Here is a 23,390-nt window from a genome sequence, read left to right on the forward strand (position 1 = left end):
CAAAGACGCACTAGGCTACATTGTACTCCAACACCTGGGGTCTGCAGCGTTGTCGTTGTGTCACAATTCGAGTTGAACTGATATTTTGTGTCAGTCAGAGCTGAAAGCGACACACTCTTTTGGAATGTTGTAGGCGGATTTGAAAACGTTCCACCGGTACGTTCTAGTCTTGTACACCTCGTTCTTAGAATGCCAGGGAGTGACATTCTTTTGAAAGTGCGATTAAGTGAGAATGAATTGCTGATGGGTCTCCGCCGCTTATTGGGACATGTGGGGAATACCCCGTTTGCCTGGTTGGAGATAGTGAATATTGCGTAATATCCTAAGGAATTTGGACGGCTGGTGCGAAAAGCGACTTGAATCGCTATCTTGAGAGCGAATGTCATTAATGTTGAAGGGTCTGTGCTGTTTGTGTTGTTGTAGACCCTGCGTTTTTTTTTCAGCATGGGTAATATTGTGATCTGTATTTTCATGTACACACCGCCTGTGCGCGTGTATGTGTGTGAGCAGGAGAGAAGGTGGGTGGGACTTTGGCTCGTTCCGGGAATGTTCCATGACGCGCTCTCAGTCAGTGAAGGGCCCCTTTAGGGAGACTCTCGACACGCGATTGCTGCTCAAGTCAGATGGCACCTGCTATAAAGTGACCATGCTGTGATAGGATGGAACAATTATTATTATTTTTTTTAATGTGGCAACATAAAAATACATACAAAAGAATGTTAATGTATTAATATCTAATTGTTTACAACTTTCCAAATTGACAGCTCTAATACTGTATTTCAGCTATTTGTTATTCTTTATGCAAAACATACATATGCACAGTGGTGGGAAGGTTACTTTGGAAATGCAATAGGTTACAGATTACAAGTTACCCTACTTAAAATGTAATAAGTAGTGTAACTTTTCAATTACTTTATTAAAGTAATGTAACTGATTACCTGTGATTACTTTTTGATTACTTTTCTAAATTTCTAATGTTTTCAACTATTAATCATTTTTAAACATGTAAACCCGGCAGGGTTAAACTTATAATATGTGATCAACACTGATAACTGTCAGACTTTCGAATTAAATTAAGATGATAATATTTTAATTTTAAAGGAGACATTGGAAACAAAGTATCTTACTTTGCATATAAATGTGTCTTAGCAGTGTGTGGACACAACTACCCTACAATGATACAAATTCACTCCTATTTTTTTAATCCCCCAAAAACCTAAACAGGATAAGTCTCAATTATCAAGCCATTTTGATTTTGGAATGTAACTAGTTACTCCCCAACACTGCATATGCATACACACATACAGATGTATGAATTTAAAATTTGCAACCAGCAGTTACATGTTAAAGCTTAGTTGGAGGCTATACTATTATTATAGATAAATAATAATTAAGTATACCGAAATTGTAGGTCTTATATAGCTTTGCAGTGGGCATTTCTAAAATATACAATAGCCGGGTTTGCATCCAAATTTGCGAATTTAACTTATGCGCAAAACTGGAATATCGCATAAAACAAAATTACTTGCGCCTCAGAGCGAGCAGGTGGATGCTGCTGTTTGGGAACGCAGTCGTGTTAGACATTTTTGGGAGGCAATTATACAAAAATACTTTGATGACAGACTTTGCTCGTGCATTTCCAAATGACCATTAGTCAGGTTTTGCTGTCCCATAGCGCAAAGTCACATTACTTTTTTGATGCGCTTGGAGGAATTTATTCGCAAAATGCATTTCCCTCTCCCATTATTCGCATCAACCCTTTTTCGCACAAGTGAAAAACCACCTCAAGCGTGCGTAAAAACTTTTTTGCGAATTAAGGGATTTTTATTCAAAATTTTTGCATTTCCCATGCGATAGCCTACTTCAAAATGTGCATTAAAATAGGGTGATGGAAACATAGCTAATGATTTTCTTTTTTTAGGGAGCAGCATTTTGCTGTAATGTTTTATATTGATGTAATTTTGTGAACCACAATCTTTTTGTCATTTACCTTTATGCAGACACTTTCATCCAATGCGACTTACTTTGCATTCAAGGTACACATTTAAATTTTTTTTTTCCACTTCTTGCTTTCCCTGGAAATCACACCCATTACCTTGGTGTTGCTGGCATCATGCTCTACTGTTTGAGCTACAGGAGAGCATTTTTGTGAAAAACGTTTACTGTTCTGTTCTTCCATGATTAATATAAGATACTATATATTGTACATCCGGTAGGAATAGGCAGTAGGGTTATGTAACAAGCAAGCGCACCAGCAGAGACAGGGCCAAGGGTGTAGCCAAGTATTTACAACCCATCAGGCAAATTAGTTTATTTGACTATGCCAAATACATGAGCCAGTGCCCTTTGCACTGGCTTGATATATATGTCCAGTGCAATGCATAAACACACCCACCATATCTCTTCCAGACACTGACATATGATACATAAACATCATTTTGTTTTCCATCACCTGGGTTCTATCCATCAAGACGCAACAGACAGAGTTGGAAGTTTGACAAATGTCCTTACACATTTTTTCCACAACAGAATCAATCACATTGATTCCGTGTTGAGCTTTGACACATCTAGGCTTTCTGGCAATTTATTTGTAATTGTTTCTGATGGAAAGTCGATTTTAAAGGTAAACTGACCCAACTGACCCACCTGGGGGAAATCGTGGCCTAATGGTTAGAGAGTCGGACTCGTAACCCAAAGGTTGCGAGTTCGAGTCTCAAGTCCGGCAGGAATTGTAGGTGGGGGGAGTGAATGTACAACGCTCTCTTCCACCTTTAATACCACGACTGAGGTGCTGAGGAGCAAGGCACCGAACCCCCAACTGCTCCCCGGGCGCCGCAGCATAAATGGCTGCCCACTGCTCTGGGTGTGTGTTCACTGCTGTGTGTGTGTTCACTGCTGTGTGTGTGCACTTAGGATGGGTTAAACACAGAGCACTAATTCCTAGTATGGGTAACCATACTTGGCCAAAATGTCACGTCACTTATGTTCTCACTTATATGATTCACCTCTCGAAATGACTTTCATTCAGTAATGCCAACATAAACAAATGGGTTCCTGGAATTAGGGAAGCATATTCAAAGGCTTCACATTCTTAAGTGCCACTTTGATGGGAATTTCAACAAGCTTTCTTTGTGACAGCCTGTCCCCGGTGCAAACCGAACCATTAAATGCAGAGAACCCTAAGCACAAATTTAGGAAGGCAAAGGTCACTCTACAGCACTTAGTCAAACCACACTGTCATTGGCTAAAGAAGGCACTGGCTCCAAGTCTTTAGAGCTCATGCCATTTAAATTGGATCAAGGTCTCCGCTACATCTTTTCTTTCAAAATTGTAAATAAAGATTATTTGCGTACATCTGACAAGAAAATACTATTTCGGTCTCTCTACTTAAAAATTTCATGTTCAATTGTCAGTTACTTTGTAAATATTTGTGAAGTTTACTAGCAACTTCTGAGTGATAATTGCTTCTACACCTAATTTTGTAACAAACTGCTAACTGAAATTACAATTATGCGTTTAGCATATGCCTTCATCCAAAGTAGCTTTTGCATTCAAGGTATACATTTAATCGCTTGAATCCATGACCTTGGGGTTGGTTGCTAGCAGCATGCTTTGCTGTTTGGTACAGGAAAACTGACATGCACCAGTTGTGGTTAAATGCTAAATTGTGCAGTGGGTGACTGTTGTTTTTGTGTGCATGATGAGGGGAAGGATTTGTTCCCATGGTGCTGGTATGGAAGGAAACAGTTGAGGCGTATCACCGCTTAAACAGTGTGACAGAATGGATGCCAGCATCTGGGTTGTGCTTTTCCACCTGTTGCTTCAGGTTACATAATTGGATTTCTGCTCGAGAATACAAGGTTTAGGAGGAAGATGCGATCTGGAGTAGCCACATACTTGGGGCCGATTCCTTGCTGAAGACAATCAGAGATGAGCGATTGGTGGAGGTGCTTCTTTTAATGTGGTCTTAATGTTCTCATAACATTTTATACAGCAATACTTACTATTTCACAGCAGTAATAAAACTAGCTCTCTCACTCACAACTCTGTTAAATTTAATCCGGTATAGATCCTGGGAGGAATCTGCATGTGTGTGTTGTAATCCTGAGGCCGTCTTGAAAGTGTCGAGATGAGCCGGCGTCTGTGTTGACACCCCGCCAGAGTGCGAATGCTGCGAGTGACGTCCTCGCACGCTCGCTTCAGCGGCACAACAGGAAATACTCACGGCCTCCCCTCCTTCCTGCTTTGAAAAAGAGGTAGTCTCTTGCTCGCACTCGCTCTCCTGCCCTTCTTTTCTTTCGTTTTCTGCAGCAGCAGGGCAAGGCGAGACCTATTTTAATGCCTGCAGCCATCGCCGTGGTTGACGCCTCCTTCGGACCATCCGGCCAATCAGAGAGCAGCTGCTTACGCCGAAGAAACGTGATCGTTTTTTCACTCTTTTGCTCCTTTCTCTGAGCATGTGAAGGTAGCAGGAGTGGGAGCAACCAAAAGAAAGTGTGTGCGGGAGGGAGGAGGGAGAGAAAGAGAGAGAGTGAGAGAGAAGGCTGCAGACAGCGGTAGGTAAATAGCTTCTCGCAGAGAACGTGAGCGAATGGTGATTGTCTAGGCTTGTGCGACTGCCACAGCAGAGAGGAAAGAGGTTTGAGCCCCTGAGGATCTGAAGGATGCCATGTCAGGTGAGCAACTGACCCCGGCAGGGAGAGATAGTGGAGGAGCGGTGAAAAAGAATGAGACTGAAAGTAAAGAAATGCTGGTTGTGCCGTGGCTTGTGGTTTCTTGCTGCTTTGCTGCTTGTTTTTAAGTCCTATATGGAGTCAGGCTGAAGTGACAGCTGGTTAGCGGGCATTGACAGGGGATCTGACTGATGCTGGACACATTTTGCACAAGTTCAGTAGCTTACGGGAACAAGTTTTTTAACCCACCGACATACCTTTGCTGATAATGTGTAGTGATTAAATGCAGATACCATGTCCGATTATAGATAACTTGTGCACTAGATGACTTGGCATATTGAACACTGCTGTACATTTTTTGTTGGTGCGTGTGTGCTTTAATAAAACCAGTGTTGCATGCACTAATGACATTATCTTTTCTCTTTCTGAACAGGGTGTGTGAGGAGGGTGTGTACCTGGATTAGATTCCCGGGACCGTCAGGACAAGAAAACCAAACACTGGGTACAGTATGTGTTTGAGATACATTGTGCCAAAATTAGTACAGGTGTTTATGCTATGCTTGTAGCTGCATCAATCAGAAGTTACTGTGTGTTTGGTAAAGCATCTCCAGAAACATTTGCGCAAGGGTGTGTTACTCGAAACCTATCGCGCTTTTTTTAAACTGCAGTTTCCGAGCTTTGTTAATAGGGCTGAATAATTAATGAGCAGGTAATTGAGTTGGGCTAATTATTCATTATAAGAATGATGAATATCATTGCCGATTTGGGAAGTATTTCTCGCCTCTCATTATTTTCAGTCGCTTTTGATGAACTTGCAGTCAACTTTGTTCAGGGTTGAGTTCGAGATAACAAAGAGAACGAATATGTGGGACTGGAATCGAAAAGAGGAACTGAAAATAGTAAAAGTAGAACGACGTTTCGAATCCATTTTAGAATACAGTCATCTTCAGTGCATGCATTGTTTTGGTGGTAGGCCTGATGTACTGTATATGTTCTGTTGTGTGCCACTCTTTTTGTAGGCCAGACCTCTTCTGTTTTTCTTTCTTTCAGTCTACCTCGACCATATGCTCAGGATACAAAGAGGTGTTTGTGACCGTACATAGTTTGCACTGTAAAAATAGACGTATAAAACGTTGATAACCGTCAGGCACCGCACAAGCCTGCCAGTGGATCAACAAAATTGAGGGACCAACTACGCTGAGCAAATTGTATTTATGATTCAGGGTGTGGTGCCGTCATGTCTGTTATGGTGTGTGTGTTTTGTCAATGTGGAGCTCGGTGGTTAGCACTGGGCCGTAGGTAGAGTGTGAACTGTTGTGTCTGTCTGGACTAGAGTATTGTGGGTGGCAAATGTTGATCCATGCCTGAAGCAGTCCGGTGATGTAACCACAGTTTGCTCGGGGTGATAAAACAGGCAAGTCATTGAACTTTTCTGTTTGTGTTTAGTCTGTAAAGTTCAGGTAATGTTGAACAACAAATTTTTATATTTTGCTTTTCGATGTGGAAGGCTGAGAGGGATTGTCGTGCCGATGTGTATCACAGTGGGTCAAATGGCATCTGATTGCTCTTGACTCCAATTGGCTAGGAGTGTTGTGATGCTCTTTGCTGATTTGAGGTGACAGGAAAGTGCCTTCTGGTTATCATACGCTGTGCTAATTGGAAAAACATGCGGCCCCTGGAAGAAAGGCAGCTGTACGACAGTCAGCTGTACGTTGCCCTCTTCTGAGTGGCATGCATTTGCCCTTGTTTACCTCAGGGAGCTTGAGCGTGGTGGGCATGGAGAGGTCAAAAGGTCATGCTGTCAGTCTTCTTGATGCAAGGGCTGAGTTATAAGTGGGTCAAAACGACAAAGGTAATGACAGGAACTTGGGTAAGGGTGCTTCGAGAATGGAAAATAGTTTCACATTTGGACTAAAGTCAGTATTTCGATTTATGCTGTATAATGCGATCTTCTGAAGTGAATTATCATGCCAAATAATATGGAACCTGAAGATTGGTGTGCTGAGTATGGGTAAATATCAATGCATATCTCCCGATTCTAAGCTGCTTGATTTGATTCTGATTCAGATTCACTTGAGTATATTTCACTGAAACGAAAGAAACTCTCTCTTTGCTAATGCTGTTAATTATACAGGGCAGTGTTTCAGATGGATTCAACTCATCACTGATAATTTATTTTTGGAATCAGACTACATTGCTCATGCTGTATGTTTTTGATTCACTAAAAAGTACTGGCTTATAACAATCAGAATAACTAGTTACACTGTATATTTTTGATTCACTGATTTAATTCACTAAAAATCAGCAACTCAAGAGTCATTTGTTCATTAATCGGTCTACACTGGCCAGTGCACACCGTACGTCACATTTTTTGTAAAATTTTGTCTCTGCCATCTAAATTTTAACAGATTTTTCAGCCCATTATTATCAGCATTGTCAGCGTTTGCATTTTTTGTGCGTGTTACTAAAATGACTTTTGGTTGAGTAAATAATGCTGAGGCATTTTGAAAAATATTTTCAAACAGTCTTTCGAAATGACATTCTTGTGACGTTAGTGCCACCCATGAATACCAGTTGAACTTTTGACCAGCATGAGCATGCTCAACAGTCCAGTATTGACAAGTCAGCCATTATGACTAATACTTACAGGCAATCTGTGCACCTGCTAGTGTTTTTCAGCTCAATGTGGCAATGGAGGATTTTTATTATGGATTACTGGTCAGAAAATGGTTGCGGTCAGGGCATCGCCTGACCTGTGTGTGTATATGTAGGTGTTTGTCCCTATAGTGCATGACACTTTTCACCCTATTAAGGGGCTGTCAGGTCAGGCATCTTCCATCCAAGGCAAAAAGGTCAGAGCTGGCAATGCAGTGACCACAGTTCTCTGGAGAGAGACGTGCTTCCTGCCTTACAGCTCTTTAATGTTTAAAGTCTACAATTAGTCTGGGACTTAAAACCCTGATTGTAGCCAACTTGCAGCACATGCTGTTTGAAATCTGTCTGAATGGTCATCAGGTGCACATTCTGCCCCAAATATATAGAAAGCAATGAACAACTGAATGAAATTGTGCAAGGAGAGTGAGGGATTGAACTATTTGACTCCTTTTCATCTTGTTTTTCTGTACAAGTCATGGCTAAAACATCCGCAAGCTCTTCTTGCTTCAAATGTTGGCAAGTAGCTGTGTAAAGCTAAAGTACATGCAACATGACTGCAAACATTAAAGTCTGTGTCTTTTAAGACATATTCTGGTTTCAGCTTAATAAACAGCATTTGTGGAATAAAGTTGATTTTTTTTATTTTTATTAAAAACTAAAAACAAAAATCAATGTTACAGAGGATGCAAATGAGGCCAATATTGGAGGATCTGAAATCAATATCATTTAAAAAAAAAACATTCTAGAATTCTATATTATTTGAGCTGTGAAGTTGTTCTCATAATTTTTACATGGTAAATTTGATTTGACTTCACACTGAAGAAAATTAGTAAGTGATTATTATAATTTTTTAGAACATTAAAATCACATTGATTTGCATATTGTTTATGTCTTTTGAGTAAACTTTTGAAACAGTGAGGATTTTAACCCCAAAAAAGTTTTAATAATAATTGTTATTTTACAACAAATTTATTTTTATTTACAAATTTACAAATACAAATTTTTATTTATTTTATGTGTGTGTGTATATATATATATATATATATATATATGTATGTATGCACATTACTAAATAAGAACAAGGTAGGAAATATTACTATTGTAGTTTTACTGTTAAGTAAAAAACATAAATAATAATAATGATTTTATTACCTGTCATTTCTTCATTTTCAAATGTTAAACCATCAAACATAATATTGATTATGCACATTACTAAATAAGAACAAGGTAGGAAATATTACTATTGTAGTTTTACTGTTAAGTAAAAAACATAAATAATAATAATGATTTTATTACCTGTCATTTCTTCATTTTCAAATGTTAAACCATCAAACATAATATTGATTTAAATGTTTGCAGGGAGAGTCTTACAGTGTGCACTATGAAACAAACTCCATCTCTTAGACATAGTGTGTAGGTAGTACAACATAATTTACCCAAATGCAGTGCCTGTTTACAGTTCCTTTATGCCATCTGATATCACTTAAATCTTTCCTTGATACATTTAGTCGTCCATTAGCCCTTAAGTGGAGGAGGTGGTCTAGTATGAGCGATCGACTTAGTAAAACACACGGCGCAGCAAAAACACCATGCATGATGATTATACGAATTTTTCCCTGTCAGCAGTTGCGTGTATCATGCTAATGGAGGATCTCGCTCATCAGAAGAGCGCGACCTCCCTGATATATAACGCTGAGATGACTGCTTATGATCTGAACTGCTGCAGGGGTTCCAGGTCGCGCAGACGGCTCGAGGTTGAGGGAAACGAGAGCTATTGGTCAGCCCAGAGCTTTTATATGAACCCCGCTGAAGAAGACAATGCACAAAATCCCCCTAAAGCAGCAACACATACTCTGTTACTATGGGAACCTATCAGAACTGTGCTTTGTCCTTGACGGAATCAGATGGATAGAGAAGCTGTATTAGTGGAGCTTAGAAGAGAGAGAAACAGACAGAGCGAAAAGAATAAAAGCAGGAAGCAGCATGTGTGAGGATGAATGGAGATACAGTACGTCTGCCTTCGAGTGAATTTCAACACAACGGGAGACTCTTGACCCTCAACCCTTGCTCTGATTGATCTGTCTGTATCGATTCAGTACATTAAGAATTTATTATGCTGCTAGACATGTCACTAGATTACATGAGCTCGTTGCTGACTAATTAGGTAACAGCAAAAAAGACAACAGTGTATTGGGTCGGAGAAACAAAGGTTCCTCGCACACATACACACATAAAGAATGAAGCACATGGCGCACAGGGACCAAAACTAGTCTCATCTTTCCCAAGCAGAACAATAGTATGTGCAGGTGTTTCATCTGATCAGAAATAGAGCACCCACCCACACACATACAGTTATACAAAGACACACGGAAACTCGTACGTATGCACCAACGAGCACACACATACATTCTCATTCACCTAAACCGTTTACGAGCAACCACGCATGCAGCGCACCTTTCTCTAACAAACAATGCTATGTTAGATACACTGTCTGTGGGTCGGAAAATAAGTTAACGGAGTTGTTACACAAAAATGAAAACTCTGTCATCATTTACTCACCTTCTTGTAGTTCCAAACCTAGATGAATTTCTTTTCTTCCATGGAACACAAAAGGAGATATTTTGACTAATGTCTGTGCAATTGAAATGAATGGGAACTGGAGCTTTCAAGCTTTTAAAAACACACAAAAGCACCATAGAAGTATAAAAATATTGTAAATATCATCCATACAAGTTGAGACTTGGTTATTATTCACAGATTATCCCCACTCCCCCGCTGGCCTGCACTCACACTTGCACTAAACATTCCGGGCCGGAGCACGCTTATGTCATGTATGAGATAACGGAGAAAACCACTTTCCCTAATATTCTGCCGAATAATTAATAATAATTAATTTATAATTTATGCCGTGCGTTGATTTTCACTTGTATGTATCAGAAAATTATTACAGAGGCAGCTGACATTAATGAAATAATTTGCAGCTTTACTCGCAAACTACATTTCCTGTTCATCAATAAGGTAAGAACCAGAGCCATTATAAACCTAAATATACTTGATTAAATTAAATTAATTGAAAAGTGTAGTGTAGTAGTAGTAATAGAATATGTTTGCGGTCGTAATGATGACAGTAGCGCACACAAAATGGTATCTGTTCCGTGCTCCGGCGTGGTTAGCGCTCACACTGCATGTGTACCGTGCCCGAGCCCAACCGAACCGTGTCCTGGCCCACCTCTTCCAACCAGGCCAGGGCCTGAGTGCGGCACGGAGCGCTCACACTAGTTAAACGAACCGGGCTTTGGGGGTCAAACACGCTCGGGCACGGTTCAAAACGCCTAGTGTGAGTACACCCTAACTGTATTTTGGGGCCTGTTTTACTGCCAGGCTGTACAGTAGATACTCAGCACCTCACAGCCCATCAGCTGTTCTATTCTTTCTCCTGCCACTTCCAGATAACAGAGCATTTGAATTCGAATAGTCCAGGATTGGACAACAAGTGTGCACGCTGTTGTTTCCTGCAGCCAGACAGAGGCGAGGCGAGCGGCGTGTGTCCGTAGGCAAAGCACATGGAAAGCAGCGAGAGAGCGAGCAGGAACTGTCCTGCCTCGCTCTCCCACACATCGCGCCACACAGGGTGTGCAGGCATAGAGCTGAAATACGCTCTCCTTTCGTTTCCTTCTCTTTGTCAATGCAAATCGCACACCGTCCAAAAGCTGCACTGCTGCAACGGAGCACGCTTCCTGTTTGACAAGGTGCATGCGTGAGCTTCTGCAGAGGTGGAGGGATGCGAGCTGGAGTTGAAGCCGGGCTGTGGTTTTCATGCCCACTCACTCAGTTGCCACATGCAAGCGTGCATGCGGGCGCTCAGCTGTCTCGATAAGGTCAGACAGTGACGGCTGTTTCTGGCGTGGAGTTGCATCACAGCAAGAGACCCATTACTTTTGCGGCTAGACCCGGGTTCTAGTGATGCATATCTCCCTATCTGGCAGACTCCTCTGTGCACTGCTATCTCTCTCTCCGGATGTCAAAGGCGGACAAAGCAGCATTTATTTGACACCTCTTTAACTTAATCCTCTATTTTAATCATGGTTTATCTATATCTTAATCTATTAACCCAGCAATTGCAGATGACCGGCAGAATGCGTCGCTAATTTGCATGAAAATCCACATCATTAGATTACTAACATCATTACATTACTAATACTCAGTATGCAGATTACTAGATGGATGTAAAATAGCACCAGATGGCTTTGAAATCAGAGACTGTCGTCACTTTAAATTTAAGAGAATTGTTTTATTTGTTCACACAATCTGTTTTAAGTCGCTTACGGGCTTTTGGTTCCTTTAATGCACCCAGTTTTCCAAATAAAACGGTCTTAGGCTTCTTTAGTTTTTGTCCTTTGTCTCAAATCTTTGTTGTTGATCACATATTCCTGGACGGAGGAAGATGTTTATATCATATTACCGGCTAATACATGAATCGACTGTAATTGCTCATCATAATGACTTTTTGGCAGTGGTTTGTCAGAAAGCTGGAGAAAATAGGAAACCCTGATTGGGGGTTATTCAAGGAGAGCTCTGTTTTTGCTCTCTGTAGAACAGGTGGTGAGCTGAGCTCGGTAGGATTGGTTGGCAGAGACTGTTCGTTGTGTTGGTGAGGTGGCAGCTGCGTTGAGCGCTGAGCAAAAAGTAGCGTTTCCCTCCCCCCCGCCTCACTTTCAGCACACCCACTTGCCACCCGCATGCCGAAAAGAGCTGCTCTCGCCCCACTCTCGCTGCGATGGGATGAGGGTGTAGCGAGGGGGCGGTTGGGGGGGAGTGTGTTGCAATCAGAGATGAAGAAAGATTTCAGTGTAGATCAGTGTGAGTGTTAATTTTGTCCTCGAAGAGTTCGTTAATCATTAAGATCAGACGTAAAATTGCACATCACGGTGAAAATGTAAAATTTAAATTAATACCTATTGTTTACAAAAATATGTAAATACTTTTAAAATATGTAAATACACTAAAATGCTAGATATCAACAGTGTGCTAACAATGTTTCAATTGTTAAAATTAATATATAAAATGTTTGAATATTTTGTTTAATTTAGTTTTTCTTATAAACTACAATTTTTCTATTTTTGAATTACAGTGTTTAATATTATTTATATACTGTAATAGTATTTATTAATAGTTTGAATGTATTTTCAGTTTTAAATATAGTTTTACACATTTTATTTTATGCTTTTGTCTTTTTTAGTTCATTTCGGGTTTTTTTCATATTTCTAATTTATTTTTATTTTAGTTTTTAGTAATTTTAGTACTTCGACTTAAACATTCCTCATTTCTCAAGTTTTTCATCAATATTCAGTTATATGTAATACTATTTCAACTTTATTGCCATAAACTAAAATTATTAAAAAGACATTTTGTTATAGTTAACAATAACAACAGATGCCTTTTTAATCAGAGTAAAAATGACTAAAATGTATAATAGGAAATATGCATTAAATTTAAAGACAGAAGCTGTGACTAGAAAACTGTAAAAAAAACAACAACACAGGTCAGTACATACATTTTATCCTGCACTCAGGGGTTGTTTTGCCTTTATTTTTATTTATTTATTTATCTTATTTTCTTTATTTATATATTTTTACTGTTTTTAGTACTAGCACACTCTCTAGTCATTTATTTGCTCGTTTTGTGAGTGTTCACATCCAAGATTTACTTCCTCTCTTGATCATATGTTTGATTTTTGTTCACTGCTACAACAGCAGTCTCACCTATCTCCTCTTTTTGAAGGTGACCTACTTATAGGCATGGAGTATTTTCCCTATTATGTAGTATGAAGCAGGTAATCCCTATTGTATGTCATCTATCATCCAACACTCTTGCATATGGAGGATTTGGCCAGTGATAAGGGGTATAGAGGGGGTAGGCCACCCCCCTGCCCACACGATGAGTGCCCTGCTGGGAATGGAGCACCTCCGACACTGGCTGTTGGCTCATCTTCCCAGGTCATTAATCCAACATTCTGTCATTAGTGGTTCCACGCTGTTCCTCAGCAGCTGTCCTTCACACTTGATAGCAGTACATTGAAGTGCTTATTAAACAGAGCACAGGCTGGACAGTGTGCTTCTGTTGACACAAATGAGCGGCGGATGACACTTGGTCTCCCTGCAATCAGGAAGGGTGCTTGCGATTAATTAGAGTTGGTCTCTCCAGCTAAAGATGCAGCCAAGAGGTGCCCTAAGATGTTTGTACTCTGGTCGGGAGGCTAACAACAGCACACATGGGGATCAGGAAGTGATTACTTCATTCTGTGTCAAACAGAATTAGGTTTGTGTGAGATTAACAGCTTCTGAAATCCTCAGGAACATCAAATTGGCATCAGACAATAACCCTGCACACTTGACCAATTAGCAGAGGTTAGGTCATGCCAGGTCATGCCTTTGACAATTGACCCTTCACTAAGGGTCAGTAGCTAAACAATTACCCCCTTGGTAATTGTTGTTCTCTCAGTTAAGCTTTATAGAATGTCCCGTAGGAATGAACTGGAGACTTCCAAGAATAGTAAAGGTAACAGTTTGAATCAAGGGTGATGTTGCAACACATTTGTTTTCATCTGTCTTTAAAGTAATTGTTTTACACAGTAATTTGATTAAAGAGACTCCGATCAGAATTCTGAAAAGCTGCTTGAAGGCAAGCCTTCTTTGAAAGCGATTTCAAGTGATTATTTTTAGCGAATCAATGAATGACTCTTATGAATCAGTTCATTTTTTTAATCATTGGGACCAGTGAACAAATTAATGAATAGTAGTTCATATGGTGGTGTGTAGTTAAAGATACATTGTGCATTTTATCAGTGGCATTTTATAGATGTTAATGAATTAATTATGTCCACTTGTTTTGTTTGTTTAGCATCAAATTGTTATTTATATATTTAAGGCCACATTTGCATTTATGCCGCCTCTAAAATACTCTAAAAATCTGCTTTTGCAAGAATTGTTTTAGATATACTTATTGGAGTCTCAACATTTGACAGAGGAATTTAATTCCCTAAAAGTGCAAAATAATCACTAATAAAACCATTAACCCCTTAACTGTCACCGTCCCACCTGTGGGACGTTTGGCACTCTTTTTTTGTTGTCTTTTTCCTCTATCAAATCTTTTAGTAATCATCATAAATCATATATCACTTGAAAGCTTAGAAGCCCAAGATTCATCCTGTGAAAACCATTTCGAAATCAGACATTGGACATTGATGGAAATGGTACTTTAAAATCTTTTGGCGGTCTCCTCCCCCTTAGTGGGCAGTGTCAAGTGTCATATTACAAAATGAATTACGGTCTTTTAGAATCAAAACTTTTTATAATCTTGACAAAAAACATATCATTGGAAAGGTCTGAGTCTCAGGATTTCCATATTTTGAGATAGAAGTAATATTGACAGAGAAATCTAGACATTTGTGACTGAAAAATGCATTAAAAAAATTCAATGGAGTTTGGATGGCACCATGTGGTGCTGTTTGTGGTATAACGCCCTAAATAAAATCTCACAGGAACCTCAATTTTTTTCATATCAACTTCAAATTTGGAATATAACTTATTTAGACATAAGGCTTTAATTTTATACCATTTTAGAGTAAAACCTGTTATGTAAAATATTTATTATATATAAAATAAAATAAAATGAATATAGTGCATTTTCTTTACAGTAAATTTAAACTACTATAACTTTTTGATACTTACATTTCTTCTTTAAAAAGAGACCAACCTTATGTCTGTATTCCAAAGTGTTCATAAATTACAACAATTTAAGTTTGAATAGTGCACCTGCATGCCTATTTTAAAAAATGGGGGGGTGACAGTTAAGGGGAAATAATCATTAAGAAATCGCAAGTGGAGCTTTTAAATTCTTCATGATTTATGTCCCTACTTATTCTACCCTGTTGTTTGAGTCACCAAGCTTTGTAGACATCTGTAAAAAACACATTGTTTGGCCACTACAGGACTTCTGTAATCAAGTTTTATGAGGTGAGAGACAGAAAAAAAAGCTAGAACAATTCTGGATGCACAGAGTTGAAAGTTGGATGCACAGTACACATGTGGTTCTGATCTTTTGGCATTTGTGATGAAGGACAAGATTTGAATCTGCATCTGCTTTAATAATCCCTCTCTTGCCCTCCTTGTAGCTTTGGACTGATCCATCCATCCATGCAGGATTGCCAACATTTCATATACTCAGGAGTGTTCATTTCTGTTCCTAATGAGACATTTTGTCATGTCACGGACAGAATGGCTCTAATAATTTGTTCTTCTTCTTTGCTAAATAAGAAAACTCTGCTTTGGACTACCCAATAGACTGCCTGGAATGTTTTTATTAAAACTGCCATCTTCACATAGTCTAGTGATGAATGGCCTGCTAAATCTTTCCCTTGCTCCAATTTACTGCAGGGATTAATAGAAGCCAAAGTTTAATTACGGCATGTGACACATATTAAGGCTCTTTGTTCTCCCTGTACATGAAAGATGATTACAGGTGTAGTACAGCTCTATGTATCACTGCCTTGGAAATACACCTCAGTGAGTCACCTTTACTTATACTCTAAAGTGGTTTTGCATCAAAATGCCTATTTTGGGTCTATCAGCTGGCTGATTAGGTTTTAAAGGGCAGTAATTTAATTTACTTTATGTGTTAAAGGGGTCATCGGATGCTCATTTTGCACAAGTTGATATGATTCTTTAGGGTCTTAACTAAAAGTCTATAACATACTTTGGTTAAAATTTCTCAATGTTAGTGTAAAAAACACCTTTTTAAACCTGTCTTCCCCTGCACCAGAGTCAACACAATGGCGGACTGTTGACAGCTCACTCAGGGTGGGTCTATGGTAAGACACCATTCCAGTCTGTGCTGAAACACTACTGTCAATCAAACTATCGTGGGAGAAAAGTGAATTTTGCATCCGATGACCCCTTTAAGCCATTTTTTTTCTTATATACTTATATAGAGATGGCAGCTTGTCAAGTCAAATCTTGAGGTATAACCTTATTGTTTCCTATCTGTGCTGTTATTTCACAGCCATTGGATTGGAATACAGCTTTTTTTATACCTGTTGAGATTCGATTAAGGTTCTGGCTAAGGAAACTCTTACTATATATCACACCGCTGAGGCAGGGAGTTCCAGACATTATGAATCAAAGCTTGCAAAGTGCTGACAGAACCCACAGCGTATTACTCACCTGACGTCTCTGTCACAGAATTTCTTTTTCCACTTGAACAGTCCCTCCAGACAAGTTGGAAAGAGATCTTGGAAACAACAGTATCATGGGATTGTGTTTGTCTAATGTGCCTCACAAATTAGCTTGATACTTATCTCTAGCAAGACAAAAATGGTATGATTTTTCATGTATGTATACTCAGGGATTAGTGAGATTACCAATTAGACTCTGTTATGCATTGCTCTGTTTTTTGCTAGGATGACAAAAAGTTTTAAAATGTAAATTTTTAGGCTGGTCTACCTCATTGGTCTAACACTTGTCAATGTCAAAAGGATTGAGATGGCTAGTCAAATCACTGGTTTACTGTTTACAAAATGAAAAAAAGCATGATTTGCAGCTCGACACTTTAGTTATTTGCATTTATAGTTTGCAAATAAATTCTATTATTGTTATTTTACTGTTCTTATTTCTTTTCCATAAATCCCTTTTAAATGATTAAATTATTTATTTCCTTTAAATAAACATAACCCCCCCCCCCCCAAATATGTTTGGTTCCCCTAATAGTCAAGACATGCTATGACCGTGCTCTAAATCAAATCAAATTAAACAAAACTGAAGATCAAAATTTTAGAGTGCTGGCCAGCATGTTTTTGAGGCATTTCGATGCACCGGCTACTGATGCACATGCCTTTGAGTCTTTGCGTTTGATTTGTGTTAAGCTTCTCTTCATCACAGGAGGACGAACGAAGGGAGGGAAGGACCACCACTCCTCCTCCTTTGAGTCCGGATCCCTTGATCAGCAGCCTGCGCCTCCAAACGCCGTGTCATAGGTTCTGACGAGTGCAACCGTTCGCCGTATCTGCAGCGCGCACCACTTCAAAGACCCGAGCTGTCTGTCTAGGCGCATTGATCCCAGTCTCTCTGAAAAAATAAATAAATAAAAACACTGACAATATTAGCAAAAGAGATGAGCTCTCGACTTGACGTGTGTTGAAACATGCCCTGCTTTGAGAGCCCACCGAGCAAAGGGGGAGGGGGGTAACTGCGCTTCATGACATGCTTTTTTAAATGCTTTTGGCTGTGAACGACTGTTTCTTCGTGCGGTGGAAGAAACGGTGGCATTTTGTTTTGCTCAAGCGCTATGATCAACCAGCTTGCCTGGGCCACCGTGTGACAGGAAGCATTGCTAACAGAGACGTTATAACACTGACAGCCAAAAAAAAACACCAGAGATGTGAAGTGTGTGATGAGATAAAATAGACCTGTGCTATCAGTATTTTGCCATTATTTGAGTTTGTTTACATGTTTCATCCATCTGGTTGACTTCACAGCTGTCCCCGTTAGCATGATTTGTTTCAAGAGAGACAGCATTATGCCAGCCTCATCTTCCAAAGCCAGTCATTTGACTGGGTCCTCATCGCTCATCACATACATTATTCTGGCCAAGAACTGCCCACTTAAAGAGGAAGAGACTGGTTTCAACATTGATAATAGGAAATGTTTATTTAATCAATCTAACATGCTGATTTGGTGCTCAAGAAACATTTCTTTTCTTTTCTTATTTTGTTATCAATGTTGAAAACAGTTTTTCTGCTTAATATTTTTGTGGAAACCATGATACACTACTATTGGGGGCAGAAAGGATAAAAACAAACAAACAAACAAAAGAGAAATGAATACTTTTATTAGCAAGGACGCATTAAATTGATCAGAAGTGACAGTAAAGACATGAATAATATTACAAAAGATTTCTGTTTCAAATTAATAATGCTAAATGTATAAATGTATCACTGTTTTCTCAAAATATTTATAATTATTGCTAAAATAAGAATATTAGAATGAAGGATCATGTGACACTGAAGTAATGATTGATTAAAGCAATAAACTATATTGAAATCTATATTAATATATACTAATATAATATTTGATTATATTATAAATCTATATCTATATTAAAATAATAAAATATATTAAAATCAGTGATAAATCAGTGGTAATAATATTTCAAAATTGTACTGTTTTTATTGTACAGTCGTGGTCAGAATTATTGGTAAATATGATCAAAGAAGGCTGTGAAAATAAATCTGCATTGTTAATCATTTTGATCTTTTATTTAAAAAATTCACATAAATCTAACCTTTCATTGGAGAATAAGAATTTAAAATGGGGGGAAAATATCATTATGACATAAATGTTTTTCTCTAATACACATTGGACACAATTAACGGCACCCTTTTATTCAATGCTTTTTGAAACCTCCATTTGGCATAATAACAGCTGAGTTTTCTCCTATAATGCTCGATGAGGTTAGAGAGCACCTGACAAGAGATCAGAGACAATTCCTTCATCCAGAATCTCTCCAGACCTTCAGATTCCCAGCTCCATGATGGTGCTTCTCCTCTTCAGTTCACCACACTCATTTTCTATAGGGTTCAGGTCAGGGAACTGGAATGGCCATAGCAGAAGCTTGGTTTTGTGCCCAGTGACCCATTTTTGTGTTGTTTTTAAGGTTTGTCTGGTTGGAAGACCCAAACATGGCCCATTATAAGATTTCTAACAGAGTCAGTCACTTAGGGGTGCCAATAACTGTGTCCAGCGTGTATTTGAGAAAAACATATGTCATAATGATATTTCCCCCCATTTTAAATTCTTATTCTCCAATGAAAGGTTAGATTTATGTGAATTTTTTAAATAAAAGATCAAAATGATTAACAATGCAGATTTATTTTCACAGCCTTCTTTGATCATATTTACCAAGGGTGCCAATAATTCTGACCACGACTGTATTTCTGATTAAATAAATTGACAAAAACAGTAGTATGAGCAGTAATATGCATATATAACATATTTAATATATTTATATATAATATATATTATTTTATAATTTATAAATAATTTATTAGTATATATAATTTATTTTTATATTTATTCATGTCTTCATTGAGACATTTTATATTAGTTGTATGGTAGAGATGAGACACTCATAGTCAAAACACAAAACCCAATGGTAAAATCAGTTTTTGATCACTTTCCAAGCTTCAGAATTTTTTATTTTTTTTTGTGGTCGCGAGATAGATGGAAGATTACACAGTCGTTTAGCGAAGCACACTCATTTAGCTCGACGGATTTCTGATCTTGGTTTCCTCTTCGGAGAGGGGTAGCCACCTGCTCAGTGTGATGTCAGTGATGTCTGCTTTCCCCTGCTCAACATGTGGTGTGATGCAGGGCGGTTGAGTGAGAGGAGGTGTTGCTGGTGCACCCGCACACACGCGTTCTCACACATGCACACACAGCATACTGGGAAGGCTAAGGAAGTATGAGCTGACACAGTGTCAGGTCTCTGGTGCTCCCAGCAGCCCATGCTGAACACACTCAGCTTCCTGCCTGAGCTGACAATCTGCTCTCTGCTGACTGCTTGTGCGAGCATGTGTGTGCGTTTGTGCGTGCAAGTGCAAACACTGTGAAATTCTGTTCCTTTGAAATGTCAGGTGCGCAGGCCTAATGCAAAACCGTGTTAGTCACAAGACGTCCCTGAAAAGATTTTCCTAGCCTTGAAAGCTTTGGAGAAACAATGCAAGAAAGCGACTTGTAAATTGCAATCTGCGAGTATGACGCCCATTTAAATGATTTCAGAGCCAAAATATCCCAAGCCTTGCTCACTTTCTCCCTCCAGTCACCCTCTGGCCAAAACAAATTGTGTGGCAAAGCAGGAACATTTTAAGTGCGACTGGAGGCGCTGTTCCTGGAGGATTGGATCTTGGCAGGGCTGCACCGGTAGCGTGGCAGGAAGGGGGTTTCACTTTATCTCAATTCTGTCGGTTTCCTCATCCCATCTGTGAGCTTGGCAGCCTTGTTAAACTGACATTGCTAGTCTCCTATCTCACCTTCTAATTTTTGCCCTGCAGCCCATCCAAGAATCGCAACTTGCATCCGTTCTCCCGTGCTGCTGGTTTCCATGGTGTTGAGGAAGTGTAGTCTGTGGTGGCATGCCAGTTTGGTGGATACCATGCTCCAGTGGTCCTCCTTCCTCCAGTACTGTACTGAGCAAACTGTTTTTGTTGCTCAGGATTTAAAGGGACAGTTCACCCAAAAATGAAAATTCTGTTATCGATTACTCACCATCATGTCGTTATAAACCTGCATGTAAAAGAATTGATGACCAATACTTTTTTTTCCATTTATCTGTCATGTAGGTTTGGAATGGCATGGAGGTGAGTAAATAATAGAAACCTTCTATAAACCTTAAAAAAGGTTGTTTAGGTTTTAATTTTAATTTCATTTTAGGTTTTAATCTCAAACCACTGTGGAATTATTTATTTTATTTTATTTACTTATAAATTAATTACAAATTATATAAAAAAGTTTTGTGTTCATTCCCATACAAAAAAAATTTGTAATCTTATTATACATTAAACTGTATTAAAAGATGACTAATTATATGGGAAAATAATAGTAACCAACAAATATAGTTTTTATTTTAGTTGTAGTCACATTGTTTAATAATTTAATTTAATTTAATTTAATTTAATTTAATTTAATTTAGTTGCTTTAAATAAAATTATAAAATGTTTAAAATGGCAATATATAATGATATAAATTAAATTAAAACATTAAAAGAGGGCTAATTATATACAAGTAAATAATAGAAACCTATAAATACAGGCATTTTTGATTATAGTTACACCAATGTGGAATCGTTTTATTGCGTTTTTTTATTTTATTTTATTATTTTATTCTATTTTTTGATTTGCTTTAAATTAAATTAAATTACAAATGATTTAAAATGGTAAATTAAATTAAATTAAATTAAATTAAAGCCTAAAAAAATGATGATGAGTCTCAAAAGGCTACTTTGGTTTGTCGGGGCATATAAATATTGAAACAGCAAATTTCAGCCCTCAAGACTGTAATCCTGTCAACGATTGTTGCTTTTTTGCTGAGGTTCCTTTTCATAAATTTTATGCAGGGGCCGTTTGAAGGTTTTTCATCCGACATTTAACACTGTCACAGACTGCCAGTTTGCAGCACAGTGCGTAATGTTTTGAAGATCCAGGGAGGGATGAGGGAAAAGTTTAAGACGCAGAAATCTTTTCTGTGTTTACCTAAACTAAATGCAGCAACGTGGCTCCAAATAAACCCCTCAGAGAGCGCAGGAAGCTTAACTGTGTTAATTAGCCCTGAATAGGTACGACGTTGTTAAGCCCAAACCACTTTGGGATTGTAGGGACTCAGTATGCTCCCATTTGAGAGGGGAACTCCCAATTACTATGCAGAGCCTTAGATGTTGATGTGTGAAATCTTCGGATCTTGCTTTACATATTCAATCTTGGATTGGCACAGCCAGAGAAAAAGAAGAGAACAGTAGTCTGGCTTTTTACAAATAACCTGCTGAGGGAAGCACTTTATTGGCTTAGACTATCTGCTTTGTGTAAATACACAGCCCTGGAAACCCTGGCAGTGGCGGGGTGAATTGATTTCCTCTGGTGGAACAGAGCCTGGATCTGTGTGTGGAGGAGTGAGACAGCTGCTGTATACTTTTCTGTCTCTCTCTCTGTCACTATGCTGCGTCAAGGCCACTTTCAACCCTATTTCTATCCCCTTTTACTGTTTACTACTCCCTCCTCCTCCTCACACTCCCTCTCTGCACTTCATCATGTTTTTTTCCTTCTGACACAGTTTTTTTCCCCTCTATCTCTGAATATATTGTCGCGTCTGGCTGTGAGTGTGCTTTAAGCACATGCTGCAACCTTGATAGATGTTCTCTCCCTCTATCTCTCTCTCCCTCCCTCTCTGCCTTCTTGTCCTCCTCTATTTCTGCATCCTAGCTACTGCAGGTCTGTATTTCTCTCCCCCCAACAAGCTCAGGATCTTTCCCCTGTGCAATGTAAAATGCGGATCTGGGTGAGGGAATGGGTATCCATTTGTGTACCTCTCATTCTGTGGATGGGCTCTGTGAAAAACCTACATTTAGCAGCTCCGTGCTCTCTCTGTTGTGTTTGCTGTGCATGGCTTAATTAGCTGTTGCACGCAGCATGGCAGAGTACGTCTTGGATGCATTATATAACGCGTTATATAATTGGATGCATATTTCATGTTGAATGCTGGAGAGGGAAGCTCTTCAGAGTGGCATCCTGTAGTTGAAGATGAGTGTCAAGAAGAAAGGACAAGCTTATGTTCAGTTTGGAGATTTGAGGCAACTGCTGCTGTTGTTAACCTGATTGAGAAACTCATACTCTGTCGGTTCTGTCAAAGTGTGAGCTAGTAATCAAAAGGTTGGCAAAGGTAATAATTATTGAGTAATATTTTAATTTTGGCTTTAGTTAAGTGACCATATGAAACTGCAGCAGATAAATATAAATATTACATTATATATAGTGTAATATATACACTATATATACACAAAATTATTTTTTTACCTATTTTTAGATATTAGGTAACACTTTAGTATAGGGCCCAATTCTCACTATTAACTATTTGCCTTATTAGCATGCCTATTATTAACATGTTTATTAGTTTATTAGTACTGATAAAGCACATATTCTGCATGACCATATTCTACATCCCTAATCCTACCCAATACCTTAACTTAACAACTACCTTACTAACTATTAATAAGCAGCAAAGTAGGAGTTTATTGAGGCAAAAGTCATAGTTAATGGTTTGTTAATAGCGAGAATTGGACCTTAAAATAAAGTGTGACCAAATATTATTATATTATTATGTCTAATGTCTATATGACATTATTCTTCTGGGAAGTCGTGGCCTAATGGTTAGAGAGTCGGACTCGTAACCCAAAGGTTGCGGGTTCGAGTCTCGTACCGGCAGGGATTGTAGGTGGGGGGAGTGAATGTACAGCGCTCTC

The 23,390-nt window shown here is 38.8% G+C and overlaps 1 protein-coding gene across 2 annotated transcripts in view; it reads left to right on the top strand.

Moving 5' to 3' along the window:
- LOC107689444 (transcription factor HIVEP2-like) overlaps positions 1-23,390 on the top strand; it is an 86,098-nt gene continuing 62,708 nt past the window's right edge. Inside the window, exons 1-2 of one of the 2 annotated variants that reach the window (XM_016487423.1) lie at positions 1-156; positions 5,107-5,175. The gene's annotated coding sequence lies outside the window, so the exon portion shown is untranslated. Of the gene's footprint in view, positions 157-4,448; positions 4,677-5,106; positions 5,176-23,390 lie in introns of those variants that run through there. The other variant, XM_016487421.1, reaches the window with a different exon arrangement.

This window comes from Sinocyclocheilus anshuiensis, unplaced genomic scaffold, assembly GCF_001515605.1.
Source record: "Sinocyclocheilus anshuiensis isolate Anshui unplaced genomic scaffold, SAMN03320099.WGS_v1.1 scaffold1480, whole genome shotgun sequence".
Taxonomy (NCBI): domain Eukaryota; kingdom Metazoa; phylum Chordata; class Actinopteri; order Cypriniformes; family Cyprinidae; genus Sinocyclocheilus; species Sinocyclocheilus anshuiensis.